Raw genomic sequence first — 17,382 nt, forward strand, 5'->3', positions numbered from 1 at the left:
ACTCTTTGGGCTCCGCTTATGAGGATATATGAGCCTGCTTAATTTTTCAGAAATCCATAAACATTAGAGGGACGTTGATGCTATTAAAAGCATTTAGCTACATAGCTGGATTCGAGCTTGATGTTTCAGCAAAAGTGCTTTTCCACATTCCGCTGGTTGTTTTTCTTTTATTTTACTTTTTTTAAAAAGTTTTTATTTCAATAAGCAAGCACGATTTTGCATGCAGTATGTCAAGCAGCCGCTGATGAAAAAGCAGCAACGATGGCCGATGAGCAGTTGAAAAAGTTGGGCTCTGTCGCGCTGTTAAAAACCAGCAGCCGCATGGAAAAATGTCGTGAACGAAGCGAGGACGAAGGAAGGGTGTAGAGAGAGAGAGAGAGAGTGAGCGAGAAAGGGAGAGAGGCGAGAGGAACAGGAGAGAGCGAACGAGAGAGGGGCGTACAGATGTACGGCTGGATAAACACGGGGGAGGTGAAAATCTGTTTGGCACGCGATACATGAAGCGAGGACCGGAGAGTTGCTGGCGCGGTATAATACTGTTTGTTTATGGCCTGGCTGCCACTCGATTTTTCCTGTTAATGGACGCGCGCGACACCTGACAAACGGCAGGCGGCTGGCCTCTGCCACACTGTCTCTCTGCGCGCTTTTTTATCGCGAAAAATTACGAGTTGCGCATCCATCATCATCGTCGCTCGATTTCACGCCAAAGAAAAACAAGTCACTTGCCGCTTATTCTCGCCTCTTTTGTAAAGATACACTCGCCACAACAGTCGAATCGAATTTTCCGTCGCATTTGGATTTATCTTGCAGCGCTATGGAAAGCCATTTTTTCTGGCAAATGGAACGTATACCGATATACATCGACCGACCTAAGTTGTTGCAGGTCCAATGTCAGGATACGGAGATTTTTGTCGTTCCAGGCGGGATCGGATCCAATTGTAGTGAGTGAAAGAGAATGCAGAAAGAGAGAGAGAGAGGGGGGGGGGGGGAAAGGCTGCGCTGATAATGCGCGAATTGCTTTTCTTCTCCCATTCTAATGGCTTCTGATCCTTTCTCGTTCTCTCCAAGAAGACAGCCCTGTTTTCCTTCTTTCTTGCTGGAACTTCTTTCCCCGAGCCTTTCCAAGCTGTGCCACATTTTTCACCAAGAATACGAAATAGATTTGCATCAACGCGAGCGCCATTGCTCGTAACCTCATGCGCCATCGGTGGAAATGTCATTCTTCAGAGAATTAACAATATGAGCGAGATCTACGCGGCACTGAGTCTGCAGGAGTCGACTATAATACGGCTGCTGAAATGGAACATTGATTTTTGAAAGTCACAATTCGCAATTGCATCGAGCGGTAACAACGCCGAAACAACAGTCCCTCTCTCTTTCTCGTTGCGAGGGCTTGGTGCGCTTTATTCACTAATGCGCTTTAAATGTATTCCGGAACTGCGGATAGAAAGGGTTCTCGAATCCGACAAAGTTTTCTCGCAGCTAGAGTATAAAGTCGGTCGGCTGATTATCATAATCAGGTTAACAAGGCCGACTCTCAAACTCGCTCGCTCCCTCTCCCTCTCTCACATTCTCCCTCGTAAAATGCTGCTCTGCATTGAGTTTCATTGAAACTCAAAAGAAATTAAGCATAAATTTTCGACGCTCGGGCTAAAAATTATCAAAAACAGCTGACAACTTATGTTACCATTGTGGATGCGCCACGGCGTACTACCGGAAAAGAGCTCGCGAGATATGCGCGGAATAGGGCAGAGCAGGGCAGGACGGCAGGAGGGGCAGGAGGGGAGGGAGGGACAATTTTTCTCGCGGGTCGTAGATTGTGCACGAGGTATTAAATTAAGCGGCAAAGCGCAGCAAAGCGAGCCTTAACGTGCGCTCGCGCGCCTTCCATATGCAGATTCACGCTCGGGCGTAGAGGCTGTAACGGCTGCTCTAATATACTCTGCTCTTTGTATCCGTTTTATGGCGCGCGCATGCAGTCCCCATAAACAAGGCCAACCCCGTCAGGAAAGCGCGAGCGCGCTCAATCGTCGCTCCCTCTGCTGTCGAACGATCAAACATGAGCTAATTTTTTTTCTTTGTTTGCCCTTCTTCTTCCGGTGGCAAAATATAGCTAATGAAATTGAAACGAAGCTGTCGCTTCCTCTCTCGAACGAACATGGAACGGAAACCGTTTAAGGTTAATTTTACTGTCTATTAGCGGTTTAAAATATCACACGCCTGCAGCCACGTAATTCACAGCGAGCTTGCCAGCGTTCAAATGCGGCTGGAAAAGGCATGTAAAAGTGGGTGCTTCTCTGATAAATAAAGTTAGAGTTAGCAGCTAATAAAGGCGACAAGAAAAGCGCTCGGGGATTCATTGCTATCCAGCCAAATGAAATTAGCCGAGCAATTTGTCGCAAAAGTGAATTTGGTCCTGGTGAGCGTAGGTCTGTGTGTGTGTATGCGTGTGTGTGTGTGTGTGTGTGGGTGACAGAGACGCTGCCAGCTCCTGACTGGCCCTAGTGTGTACTCAACTTATTAGAGCCCGAAATTTCATTGCTCAATTAGTGGTTCGCTTCTGCCTCTCTCGCGTGATTAAGCACTCGCGCACACGGCCAGTAGAGTCTCGCTTTCTTTTCTCTCTCCGGCAAGGCGTGAGAGGCTCTCTCTCTCTCTCTCTCTCTCTCTTTCTTTCATTCTTTTTCTCCTACTCCCCTATCTTAATTAAATCGATTACAAGCGCACCTCGGACGAAAGAACACACTCAAACTCCAGCTAATACGACGATAATGTGATGGCAATATCGAGGAGGGCCATCACTTCGTGCCCGGCTCCTTCTGGCCGTCTCGAATCGATATCTCACTCCTCGATATCAGAATATTAAAGTAAAGTAGGCTCGCGCGCCAAGGTGCTCTCGAGCTAGCTTTAACAAGCAACACCGCAGCACTATCAAGTATCACTTTACACTGCATTAATTGCATCGATAAATAATTTATAATGTAGCAAGGCACAATTTTCCAGAAGCGCACTCGGTCGCGGTCGAGCAATAACGAGCACTCGGCCCGTCATTGAATTCATTAGTGGCGGCGGGCAACTTTGCAGGGAAGAGACGTAGGTAGAGAGAGAGAAAGCCGGAGAGAGCAAGAGTAGAGGACGCTAATATAGATAGAGACCGGGAGACGAGGATCCAAACAAGCAATTACTGCTGTCAGGTGAGATCTGGTGGGCTGCTCGCTCGCTCGGGGTCAGTCCTTTGCTAGCCCACACCTGCCGATATATCGAGCTACTGGCATCCATCCTGCGCGCGCGCCATGCCGAGTTAACTAGCTATAGCTGGCTGGCTGGCTGGCTGGCTGGCTGGCTGGCCGGCCGGTCGGCCGACCGCCGCCACACACAGCCACCAGCGATGCGTATCGATTGCTCCACCGTACCTTTGCCAGCCGGTAGCGATGGCCATTCAATCTATTAATTGAAGCGAGCTAGCTGCCCCAACCCTTTCCGCCGCATCCCCAAGTAACAACGCTCGCTCGCTCGCGATAGTACCTTGCTTTACAAGCGAATCGAGGTTTCGCAGCTTTTAGTCGCGAGAATCAGCTTGCGCAAATAGAGAGAGAGAGAGAGAGAGAGTCGACGAACGCGCGCGGAGAGCTGAAAACGCCTACGCTTCCTACCTTCTTGCCTCCTTTCACGTCTTTATCGGAATCCCCTTTGATCTCCCTCAAAGACGAGAGCGAGTGGTAAGGCGCGCACGCCTCCCCCTCGTCCTACTAGTCGTCGTCTCGCTTTCTAAAACCTGCTCTCGCATTCGCGCCGAACATACGTAAAGGATTCGCTCGCAGAAGGGAAGGATAACCTTTCGCGAGCTGCAAGTCCCGGCATGCTATCTTGGATTGCTTGCCATCCTCGTTTTCATACAGCCGAATTCCCTCGTCCAATTCTCTCCATGCCGGCCGAATTTTTCTTCGCGATACTTTGTTCGCGTCTGCCGCTCCGCCCGCCTCGAGTACGCAACAAGTCAACTCGCGCTGCTGCCCACTGCCGCTCATTGCGCGCTCTCGCCTCCGTCTGTCTCTCTATCGCAGCTAAAATCTAGTGGACTACAGCGTGTAGCTGTAAGGGCGTCACGCAAGGCGCTACGATAAAAGCATCATGACTTAGTGATGAGCTTCGCTCTCTCTCTCTCTCTCTCTCTCTCGTCCTTTGGTCCCTTTCCTTCAAGCCTCGTCCTACCATCGCTGTACACCACTATGACATTATGGCCCTCTTGCCGCCGCCTCTGCTCTGCGTAGCCTTCTAATCTACAATATTGAGCCTTGGGCTCGCCAGTTTTCCCGGCGTTAACGCCACATTCAACTTTATTCAGTCTACGTGACCGCAGCAGGCACGTCACTGCGTACTTTCCTACGGGCGACCCCGTCGATTCACTTCTTCGTCTTGGTCAATTAAGCGGATCAGCGCTATCGGCGACAAGAGCATCGAGAGCCAGGCCACGCGCTGCCAGAGAGCAGCTACCTGCACGACCGAAAACGGCTCGACCGCCGATAGTCACGTCGTGTGCGGTGGCTTCAACATTTTCATATTTCATACGCTTACTTTATAACGCACGCCTCGTATAGATAGCCGATGCGGGGGCGTTTTTGCGCACAAAACTCGCACAAAGAAGAAGGATCAGCGTAGCGACGCCTCGCGGAAGAAGGGCGGCGCCGGGAGAAAGGCTAATAAAGGGCGCAGCGGGATGTGTAATAAACTCCCCAGGCTGCTGAAGACAATCCCTAAACAGTATCGCGCCTGCCAAACGTTCGCGAACACAACGAAGGCAACTCGAGCACGTATACGTTTGTCTAACAATGAATCATCATTTGGTCAGTCAGAGCCGCGCGGCGTCCGTCGACGGATCAAGGTTAATTGATGGCCGCGCACGCGGCCAATTGGAAAGTAGGGATTACTCGACTCACGTTCGGCAAGTGACTGGGCCGGGCGCGCGCGAGGTGAGGATGTAGTAATGGAAACTCTGAAATAATTTGCAGCCGTACGCGGCTGCCGCTGCCCCTACGATACACACAGACACAACTTTGCCGTGCTGCGCAAACACAGACTAGCGGCGTGCTGTCGTAGCTACGCCGCGGCGCCGCTCGCTGCTGCTGCTGCTACTGCTGCCGCCACCGCCGCCGCCGCCGCTGCTACTGCTACAGATATATTGATAGAGCAAGAATTTCACGTTGCGGAAGTGAGCCGGGCATACTGACGAGAAACTGCCTCCAGTGATGTGTGCTTGTGTTCGTTGAGACTCGCGCATACATCGCGCTCACACGAGTGAAGTGCTTTGGAGATGGCTTTGCGGAATTTAGATATTTAAACGCGTGTTGCGCCGTTTACTCATATTTGCAGCAGTCAACCACCTATGCGCGGCGCCGAACTAGTCTCTACTTTGACAATTGTCGATCCGTGCTCTGATCGTTCTTCTATTGCAAATGAATGCTCTCGATGAAAACTCTCAACAGCCAGGCCGACCTTTACAAATTTCGCTATCCGCTTACTTGGGCTATTTTTGGGGCGCCATTCAAATATTTCATCATTGCGAAGTTGCCGCAAAAAAATATCGTGTTCAAAAGTAGCTTCCCGTCGGATTTCATCGGCGCAAAGCTTCCGAAATAACAGTAGAATGCTGGCTAATACAGTTTTTGCAATGCTTTTTACGATCCCCTTTTCTAACAGTTTTGGGCTCCACAATAACACCATAACACATCAGAAGTATCATTTGTTGGGCGAGGAAGCGAGCATGTATACAAGTTTTACATCGTCGATTAACTTGAACTGAAAATACGTGTGTTTCGTGCCATACGTGTTCGTCGAGCTTGCCAGCACGGCAGTAATAACTAGTTATGACGGCGGATTTTTTAGTGTCGTTCTCTCATTTAAATTCTAGCAACTTGATATTAAACAACAATTCTCCGTCACTTCATAAATGTGAACGAATCAATATCTTCGAGATATCGATCGATATTTGAAATTGTCTACAAGTATTAGTTAAGGCCGTGCCGATAAAACTTTAATTTATGTTATTTCACGTATTTATCTGAACATCCCGATTCAATAAGAAACTATTGACAAAGAAAGAGTAAATTTAGTGAAAGGGTAAAGCTTCCCGCAGTCGCCAATTGGATTTGACACTCACTTCTACTTTTGTGTTTTTATCGAAAGGCGCTTACTTCACGTATCATTAGGACCAGTTGAGCTATTTCATATTTTTATAAATTCAAACGATTATTACGTTTGAAGTAAGGACTTTGACTGATAATAATAATTAATTGTTAGTTTGTAATGGTATTCGCGTTGCATGTCCAAGAATGCGATAATGTCCCTGTTTTGTAAACTGTCAGTCACTTGTTCGAAATAGTTGAGATTCCAAATTCTAATTTGAAACGGGAACGTCAATACTTTGCGACGAACCGTCTTTGTCGCTAGCACAACTCATCCCGGCCCCTCAGCCCGTTAGCCGTACTCTACTCTCGTTTGTTTCAACGCAGAAACAACTTTCGTGACAGAGGCCCATGAACGATTGTAAGCACGCGTTGTATCATGTCTTTTACGTGTGGACTAACTCAGTACAATGCGCAGCGAAAAATTGTGTCACTCACTCGATAAAAAGCATTGAGTCAAGAGCAAGCAATATCACCCTGCGCCAATTAACGTTTACGCTGGTTATTTCCTTCCCCCTTGCGTTTCATAAAACATTCAAGCTATTTTTCCTACCTATGCCTGTAATCGCAATCCACAGCGATTTTCATACGAGTACGAGGTCAAACAGATTTACAGGAATTCTCGTGTCGTAAGACGAGGGGGAGGAAGGCACGCAAGTGCCGAAGCTCGCACAAAGAAAAACGATTGACCGCATGAGCAGAACAATAGCAAGTTCGTTAAATACACGTGCGCTTGATTATGCGGTGTGGCGAGGATAGGGACGTCCAGCGCGCCTGTGTGTCCGTGTGCGTGTACGCCGGTCCGGAGTGGAAAAAGCATGGCAGCTGCATCGCGCAAGCAGCTCACGTAATTCGGTGATGACATCACGCATGAAAAGCACAAAATATAAAGCCAAGGCGAGGTTTCTCGTTTGCCACCGCTGAGAAGGTTAGCAACGGAATGGCGGTATATCTGGGCACACACGCTAATGCAAGGGCTGTGTGCACAATGTGTAGGCGGTGGCGTGCACTCACGCGCTCGTAAAACAGGGGCCGGGGATACGCGCGACGAGGAGTCGGGAGGAGCTCGAAATTATTGGAACCAACGTGCTAATCGAATGCCCTTAAAGCGCAACATTGCTTATCGGATTTCTAGACTCGAAATCGCGCTTTTGATCGAGATCGAGTCGATATCCCGGGAGAAAGGTTTCTTGGTCGGGTCGACGCGCGCACACTTTTCTCCACGCGCGCGCGCTCCGCCTTCCGCGAGTTACGTCGATAAATTGAAATTTGTTGCTCCTATCGAGAATTCAAATTTAACCAGAGACACGGTTCGCGCTTGAATTATTAGGGTCGCCTATAATTGGGTAGCCGATGGCTTGCGGTTATTCGGTGCTTGGAACAATATCGTTATACTGCCGCCCTTTACGACGTTAAGCTCGGCAATACTTAGACCTAGGCAGGGGGTCTCGCTCGCACTCTCGCTCTCTCCTCTTTTGCGGTCGCGTATGAATCGGAAGCCGAGAAACCAAATACACGAGCATTAGTCTTCCCTGAAACTACTAGTCTTAATAAGAACCCCTTACATTGTCTGCAGCTCATGCTACCGCGATCATTTCCCGTCTCTCTCCCGATTTCGCGCTCACCATTTGCAATAGCGCGAGGTCACTATCAATCACCGAATCAGGTACAGCAGGTTCACCCGCATAAAATTAATCTGCTCGTGACGCTAGCACGAAAAATAAACGAGTTCGGCTTTTTGCCTCTTGGCCGGCAAATCTTGTTGTGCACGCGCGACACTGCTAAGGCGCAAGTTCACGCACAAAGCGTAACGCGAATCAAATCTGAAGGAACATATTTTATGAAGCCCTCTTAATAATTCTTTATTTAGCTCAGTCACTTGACACTCGGCTCTGCGCTTCAGCGCGTGATACACGCGAAGAAAAAAGTCGAGGCGGATTAGTTTAAGTCCTTCCCTCTTGGAATCGCGAAACGTGAAAACTTGAAGCTCTTAATCCATCATCTAGTACACAACGATGTTTATTTCATACAGTTGAGATTGAAGATGATTGGCAAGATAATCCAGGAAATATACGTCTGGGCTTTATTTCGGAAAAACTTGTCGATATTAATAAATAAATATTCAAAGTCGAGACTGCAGAGTTAATTAAGCTCGTCGGCGTTGTGCGACGTGAAAATAAACATTATGTGGAGCAATTGAAATAAATGAAAGAAACTGCTGGGTGTTCAAGCACAGCGAAGTGTTATTTGAACAAGTCCAGCGAGTTTCGCCTCGCAAATAACGAGCATTCAGCAAAGAGTAACAATCGCCCATTGAAATTAATTTGAAAAAAGCAGCATGGCCTTTTTGCGATCATTACGATGTAGAACGCGTATCGAATTTTGGCGATGGCGAGGGGCGTATATACGCCTCGGTACACCGTTATCAGTATCCTATTTCTCAGCAGAACTTCAACGGCATCAATAACCGGAAGTAATGATGGTCCTCATGAATTACTTCATTCTGCAAGCGTATAGGTAGCTCGCTTACCAGCCATCAATAATCTTATATTATATCTCCGCCGCATAGCGGCGGTAAATGCTATAGCTGGAAAGTTGCAGCAAGCTTTGTAAGGCATAAAGTATGCGGTGTATTTGCAGAGCGAATCTCCCTCAAAAGTTTCAGCTTCTTTTGCTTCGCTATTGATGCCGTGCATTCAACACTTCCGTTCGCAGCCGCGGCCTAAAAAAATCTATCTTTCCGATAGTTCTTTTTTTAGCGCGAACCGGCCCATCGCATACACAGTCGTTATCGAAACGTGTTTAATTTTTTTTTAATTTATACGCCACTCTGCAGCTACACGTTGAAAAACTCGATACGATAGAGGCGGCTTTTATGTAATTAGGCTCTCTCTCTCTCTCTCTCTCTCTCTCTCTCTCTTTCGCTCTCTCGTTTTCTCGCTTGTCCCCCGAGACTCGGCCGTACAGATGGCTGATAATATCGATCCGCGTCTTTTTCCATATCTTCATTTCTTCTTTATGCGTTCTACGCGCAACTTCATTAGACATGATTTTTGCTGAATGCAAAATTTGTTCTCGATGCTTGGTTATTACGATAAAATTAACCCGACAGACTGGAAGTAAGCAGAAGCTTCGAATGCTATAGATCACGTTAATGATGCTCGTTGTATCGAACAATATAATCTTACATAGCCTACTTTATTGTGCTCGCTATCGATATCTGAGATCTTCTTATAAGCAGCATTTTCAGGCATCCTACGAGCCGTTTAATTAGGCAAACTTCGTTATACTTTTATTATGTTTAGGTCAACAAGGCTGTAAACGAGACAAACTGTAAGGAGGGCAGATTGATATCATACCAAATTTATAATGTTCAGTGCTATATCATCGTTTCTAAACTTGCTTACATTCGTTGCTCTTTGATATATGCCTCTTGCTTAAATTCATTGTGAATCGATAAATTTGATTATAATGCTCCTCAAACTTTGATCTTATCGAAAATCTATTATTTCTTTTAACAGCTTTCAGTATATTACTCCAAGAATTTTAGTCGTGTGTATCGCTTCATAAAAGGATATTCATTGGGTTTATGAAATGATTGTCAACTTCAGATATCGTTAAATACCCTATTAATCATAACAATTTTCGTTTACATTATGTTCATTGAAATAAACCATCGCTGCCGTTGGAGAATTTGAGACACATTTGTAGTGCCTTTTAATCAGATTACACGGCAAATTGAAATTCGTTTTTTGAAAAAAGTACATAAAAAGTAACGCGAAACGAGTAAACGAGTGTAGATAGATAGAGAATGCGAGAAATGCAAGTAAACGGCTAACACTATTGTAGCTCGTGGCTAGCTTTACCGTTGCTGACTTGCCTATATGTCCGCACGTGCAAATGCGTGTAATAGACAGAAATAACGAAATGTCATCGCGGATCATGACAATTTTCGCAATGAGCGCTGAGCGAATAAATTCTGTCATATCATTAGTTAACAAAAGTTTATTCTATTAATTCCGTTATTTGTTGGCCGTAGGACCAAGCAAATATGAGTGATCGAATTGTACGTTGCAATGAAATAGAGCTAATACAGATAGAAGCGACAAGCTATAGGCTGCCCTGCATGTGAAAACGTCTGCCTAAACTCCAGAAACAGAGAGAATGACAAACTCTTAGACGTATGTTCTGTCTTTGTCTGTGTCCGTAATGCATGCCTAAGCAAGGGTCGTACGGTTTTAAGTTCGAACGTATAAACACTGAGAGTGTTCAGTAATGTCAGAGGGTCTACTTGTGCGTAAATTACTTATATGTTAGAACTGAACATTACGAAGCAGCCGCATTACCACTTTGGCTATTATGTCACTATGTAAATGTAAAAGCTCCTATTACTATTTAAATTGCTTGACCTTACGAGCTTGCGTTTAAGCTCACGTTACAGTACCCAGGATATCTATATTTAGCTGTTATCAATTTATTTAGATTTAAAAAATAGCAAATTCATAAATTATTAGTGTCGTCCATCTACCAGACGACGACGGTCTGCGCTTGAGCCTGTCCATTGCGCGTGCGTCATTGGAGAAGGACAGCTTATACCTCTGATTTTCTATCTCGCTCCGTTATACTGACGTATTTCGAGCTGGTTTGTTACCTCTACCTGTAATTGCTCTATATTCAGCGACCACGTAAAATGTAACGATTCTTTTTTTCATTCGCTGCGAATTGATGGAAAATGCATGGATATAGCCGAGTATGACTTATTTTGCTTGTGAATACAGAACAATCTTGTTAAGGTTCTTGAATAAATCACGTCCCATGATACTAATACAGCAAACTAATCTCAATATTTAGCAGAAGCAAAAATAAATTACCAACAAAAATTAAGAAGAAGGAAAAAAACTATACACTATGAAATGTATCTTTTTTACTTTTAATGACAAAGGATCCTTTATTTTTGGCTGATTACAATTTAATACGTCTACTTATTATCGCATTTAAAATGGCTTATATTATTGCAGTTAACTTCCATTTGTGTACATAATTGAAGCTCATGTATTATAGATGGACTATATTTCGAACGAATCAGCAGATGAATTAGAATAATTTGATAAGAACAATTTGAAAGAAAAAAAATTGGAAAAATTATTCATAAATATTATTCCTTTTCATTTTCACTAGATATGCTTGGCTTTACGTTAAGCCAACATCGACAGTATAAAATATAAATTTGGCACGAGATAAATCCATGGAGGTTGTTGGGCCGCCAAGCTACGTGATGCTTCAGTACGAGAGATATTTTCTCTTCGTTGCGGTAGGATCGAACCGGGTTTGTTAAAAGTCCTGTGGGGCTATCCGCGCCTCACACCCTCAGAGTTAAAATAAATCCAGATTAGACTTAGATCCGCGGGTTTATGGATCAATACGTTCATTTTTATATAAGAAGAATATTGTGCAAAATGTGCGTACATTTTCAATATGTATTTTAAGATAAGAGAAGTTATTCTGCTTTCAGATTATAAAAGATTCCATTGCAAAAAGCAATCATACTTTTTTATCTCTTTTTATTTAACTCTGCGTATTGTCTACTATTCAAATCTTATTGAAATTCATACTTTTTCATCATAATAATAAAGTAATAAAGATGTTGAATAAAAGAATATTCACGTTAGATGCCCTACTAAAGATAAAATAAATGTATACTTCAGTTTCAAATCCAGGAGAGATCATAAGATTAAACCAAATAAGACCTGGTATATTAAAATCAGTTCAGTGATTTGTTTTAAAGCGTGAATTTTTTTTATTGGAAAATTTGAGATACTATATTTAAATAACTTTCTTGTATTGGAAATAATTTTTCAAATTTGATAAGAATGTTATACATATTTTTCATTTTAACCGTAGATAGCTTAATGAATGTAACCAATGCGAATACATTATAAATTTAATGTATTAACCGTAATAGTTAAAATAAGAAAGTATATATGCTTTGGCAGTTATCCGTTTTCTACAAATTAAGCTTTTTTTACAAACAAAATGAAAATTGAATGAATGTATCCTTTTTAACGATGTAGAAGCTTTAGCCAACTTGGAAACTTTTATTATATTCAGTATAGAAAACCCGCTGTACGATTTTTCACTTAATCTGTTGAAATTTATTTATTGAAAAAGAAGGTAAGAAATACAGAACTTCAGGATAAATATCTAAACTAAACTTCAAAAGCCGTCTGAGAAAAGGTACTCGGCACGGTCTAATGAACAAGTGAGCTTGCTTCATTTTTTCCTAAAACAAAAAATATAGCGGAAATGTATGCTCATCGCTTTGTGGTTGGTTTTTCGCCCTCTCTATTTCTTTCAGTCTTTCTTTACACATTTTCACTCGGTTTTCCATATATTTTGTTTCCCTATCATATTTTCATTCTCTTTCTTACAGAGCTCGGTCCTTTTTTCATTCAATAGTTTTCTTTCTGGACGAAGTATTTCATTCTTTTTAATTAAAATTTAAAGAGAAAAGTTTCTATCATCTAAGTTAACGCGTAAAATTATTTTATTAGTCACACCGAGGAACTAATATGTTGAATAAAATATTCATAAGTTAAAACAAGAATAACTTTTTAGCTAATCCGATCAAATTAACATTATTTGCTATATAAACGAAATTATTGAATTAGTTTTTGTTCGTTAAAATGAAGTAAAGGAAAAGCTTAAATCTTTTTTTGTCTGAAATATAATATTTTTCAAAACTAGAAATAGCCTTACGCTCATCTTCTGCGTAAAGATAAAAATATTAATTTCAAGAAATTTTTTACTTTACGTATAGTAGTTTACGTATTTCTTTGTAGGTAAGACGGAATAGTTTTAATATTTGTTGCTAAAGTAGTCTGTTTATACCTTTTTATTGTAGATAAATCAATAAATAAATAAAAACTTGATCATGCCAAACTCTTTTTTGTAATTTATTATGTGGATAAAACGTTCATGCATAAATATTTCTAAAACAATAATATGTTAAATTAATCAAGCAAAATTTAAAATCATCAATAATACTTCACATTTTTTCTGTCATTTAAGTAAGTAGTGTCATTTATTGAATAACGCTAGAGTTAATTGGTTGAACTTCATTTTTAATTATTTTAGAACGTGTGTTAATTTAATGCATGTCTATATGAAATTACTATATATATAGTAATTTCAAAAGAGTAATATAATCTATTGTTTGCATAGAAAAGTTACGAATTAACAAATATTAATCGTCCACACTCAAGTAACATTCATTCTATCAGCAAAAGAGAGATCTAAAGTTAACATCTGAATTTTGATTCAGATTGTGATATACTTTTAAATTAAAGGGATGACCTATATTTTGGTGATTTTTTTAATAACGTAAATTGTTGCAAAATTATATTTTCTATTACAAAATTCCTTTATACTTGCGCGTAGACTTCTGATTACAAAACTTGACCAATGCATACCTACGGAAAATAAAGGTTTCCGTACGTTATGCACAGAAAATGTAAGTGGAATAGGGTTTACGCAAAAAATAATTTTTGTTTGCTGAATATTTTATTTTAGTCCTTCAACGTTAAAAGCAAGTATAAAATCTTTTATAATGTGATTTTTCAGAATAGATAATATGAAAACACTAGCAGGAACTTGAAAATATAATGAGCATCAACTTCGTCTGCAAAAGATTACAAGTGTAATAAAAGATTTTACGTGTTAAGGATTTATAATATTTTTGGAAATGTAAATAAGGACAAGATACTTTGAAAAAATCTCAAAGTAGAATCAAAACAAACTTGGTGCTCTTCTTTGTAATTTAATGAGAAATGTACGTGACGTGCGCTGTTGTTAAATAGAACAATCCAAATTGCAAATACTATTACTAAAAATATGAAAATGTAAAGGGACAATTGTGAACCATATTTCATCATCCATTTTACATTTTATTTATTATATCAATTAAAACTCAACCTTGCATTTTTATAAAACTATATCCATCTATTAATGAAAGATAAATTTTCACAGGTTGTTAGAGATTTAAATGCCATCAGTTGGCTTATACTAAAGTATTAAGTGATAAGAAGATTTTGGACCATAGAAATCAATACTGAAGGAGAGGACATCAGCTGCTGGTAAACTAGTTCCTCTACAATATCATGTGTATAGATAATACATTACATTTATAATGTAGGTAACATGATAACTACCGTCGATAACCCACTTGTTACCCGGTGAATACAGTCGGTAACATAGACTAGTAATATCTGTCGGCAATAGTAAAACTCGCGGTCGGTATGTTAACATATATGTTTTTATTTTTTTTTCATATACTCAGTTAGTAAATGAACATTTTTTAATAATTATTAAGTACCGTGCATAGATGATGAAAATGGTTTAAATATTATTTTTACATAAAACATCTGTACACGATTAGGAACTTGAAAAATAGAGCAGATTAATGAAAAAATAATTTAAAAAACTATATACAGAAAATTGAATTCAATATTATCAAATATCAAGCAATAGAATCAAACAGATGGTTTGTGTTACTCAGAAAACAATTAATTTAAATATTATTAAAATAAGTTATAAAAAGAATACATATATATTGTAAGTTTTAGAAGAGCATAAAAGTGTATTCATAAATGTTCATTAGTAGTAAGTAATTGATGTAAACTAGGAATTCACAATTTTTCTATCCTCTCAAATTTTAGAACAGCTTAAATCACTCAATTATGAAGTAGTACAAGTAAAAGAAGTTATTTATTCTTTTATAACTTTAAATCAGAATGTATTACAAAAATCATTGCAGTGTTATAATTACTTAAAGGGATGAAAGAGGTGTTTAAACTTGAATATACTCTATTAAATACGTTCCTTAATATTTTGCAATCTTATTTTTATGGGGCAGATTCTAATCATAAATTTTTAATTTTACAAAATTAATTATAAAAACAAGACATCTGAGCATCTGATACAAAACATGCAAACAAATTCTTTTTTTAATCTTTTTAAAAATTTGAAAAGCAATATTATCAAACGAAAACGTGAAGTAGGATAACATTTCAAGAAAAATACAATAATAATCTTAAAATGAAACATGCCAAAAATAATAGTAATACACATAAACTAATGTGACTTTCTGGAATTTTATAATTTATTTATGATCATAAATGATCTTATAGAAGACTATTAACACTGAGAATTAATTAGAAAGTATAATTTAAAAATTTTTTCAGAATATTTAAAAGTACTCAATATTATTAGAAAAAATATATACATTTTGTATATATATGTATATATATCATATCATATCAGATCAAGAATAAAAAATAGAAGGGGAACAAATATTCTTTAACACAACTACATGAGAAATGTATAGTGCAGGCATTTAGAAATTAATTACATATATTTCACAAACCTGTAATGAGTTTTTTCTTGTATTCTTTATTTGGTCTCTGGGCAACCTAAAAATAATATGCTAAATTAAAATTTGTAACACTATATTGCAGTTACATAATGTATAATTAAGAGTATATTGATACTATTTAAATGTATTATGATTTAGTGTTTTTTGTTTGATTCTGAAAAGATATAACTATGAAATAATAGTCATTGTATTGCCACTCTACAGTGATGAATATTAGTACTTGAAAAAGATATATATGCAAGATAAGTAGAACAGTTATAGCAAAAATCACAAAATAATATCAGTTTTAGGACTGAACATTATTTTTTCTGAAAGATGATTCTGCACAAAATATCTTTTAACAAATAGCATCTCACATTCAAACTATATATAGTTTGAAAATCAGTATATACATCATAATTACATCTTTATGAAGACTGTGATACAATCTTGGTAAGCTTTGTACAAAATTTTAGATTAAAAATAAATAAAAAATTAAAAAATACGTTATAAAATGTTCATTTATAACTACGAAAGGTAAATTATGAATGCATTCAAATGTATTGTTAAATATAAATAATGCTGATATATTAACCAGTCACAGTGGTATTATTCTTAGTTGGTACAAGTAAATACAAAGAGGTCTAGGTTATAAGGTTGATTTTTATAACTTTGATTGTCAAATTAAGGATTTGTAGGGCACAATACATCAGTAAAAACGATAGACAAAACAAAATATTTTTTCCAGCAGCGCCGCATACCTATCAAAGTACGTCGTCGCAACGACGAGGTTTTTCGATCGGTCTAAGTGGGAAAGAGACAATCCGCGAGAAACGTAACCATGGCAACCTACTCCATTGGAGATTGCAGTCTTGAAATGACGCTCTCTTCAAAATAAAATTTCACTGATCTCTGATATTTCATACGCGACAACAAATATAATAAGCCAAGGGAGGAATAAGTGGCAATACATAGCATCTCGGTTTCAAAAAAACTTACTTCAAGTAATAAACTTGAATTTGTCAAAGCTTCAGAAGGCTGGAAGACGCCGCCGCCGCCGCACAGACATTTATTCACATTTCTGTTTGGACGTGCACTTCGCAGCAAGAGTGTTCATCTGCACTGGTGCGGATGACCTTGCAAATATTAGCACTCATTGATGTACCGGTCTATATATAAAGCGATTGATTTAAAAACACTATAAAAATGGAATGTTCAGTGCGCGTTTTATCAAAACAGTGTCGACGGTGTAGTCATGATGGAGGCAACATTAGGCGGCCATGATGCTAGAAGCCAGCAGAGCGACCCAGTATCAGTACCCAGTGTTGGAATATGACGACAAGAGCGCCCGCAATATGCGGGGGCGGTTAGTGACACTCAGTACTACGCTTAAATATTCCACCAGTCGGTAATGTCGATAAGATAGTTTTCTTTTGCTCCCGCTAAATAATAAAATTCCTAATTCTTACATTGAACTAAATAAATATATAAAGATCGATTAACCTTTATGTCGTATACGCAATGTTTATAGAATGTTTTTATTATTTTTTGCATTAATAATTCATTAAAAGCTGATTTAACGTAGAAAATGAAAAAATATTTTTTATTTTTAAATTAGTTCTTAAAGTAATAATGGCAATAATAACAACTTCGTGTGACCATTTGAAAAATAACCATTGAACGCTAATTCATGCCTTTTATTACATTTTTCTATAAATTAATTTTTTAAATTTTATCTAACAATAATCTGCTAGTTAACCAGTATTAACTATTAACTTACAGATGAGGTTA

At 39.5% G+C, this 17,382-nt stretch overlaps 1 long non-coding RNA gene across 1 annotated transcript in view; it reads right to left on the reverse strand.

The window, feature by feature from the left end:
* LOC131671666 (uncharacterized) overlaps nucleotides 1-16,843 on the reverse strand; it is a 29,410-nt gene extending 12,567 nt beyond the window's left edge. The window contains exons 1-2 of the long non-coding RNA XR_009302557.1: nucleotides 16,591-16,843; nucleotides 15,604-15,649 (exon numbers count right to left, since the gene is read on the reverse strand). This is a non-coding gene — a long non-coding RNA (uncharacterized LOC131671666). The remainder of the gene's footprint in view (nucleotides 1-15,603; nucleotides 15,650-16,590) is intronic.
* Between the last annotated feature and the right edge of the window lie 539 nt (nucleotides 16,844-17,382).

Source organism: Phymastichus coffea, unplaced genomic scaffold, assembly GCF_024137745.1.
Source record: "Phymastichus coffea isolate CEN01 unplaced genomic scaffold, Cenicafe_Pcof_1.1 PCOF00132, whole genome shotgun sequence".
In the NCBI taxonomy this organism is placed as follows: domain Eukaryota; kingdom Metazoa; phylum Arthropoda; class Insecta; order Hymenoptera; family Eulophidae; genus Phymastichus; species Phymastichus coffea.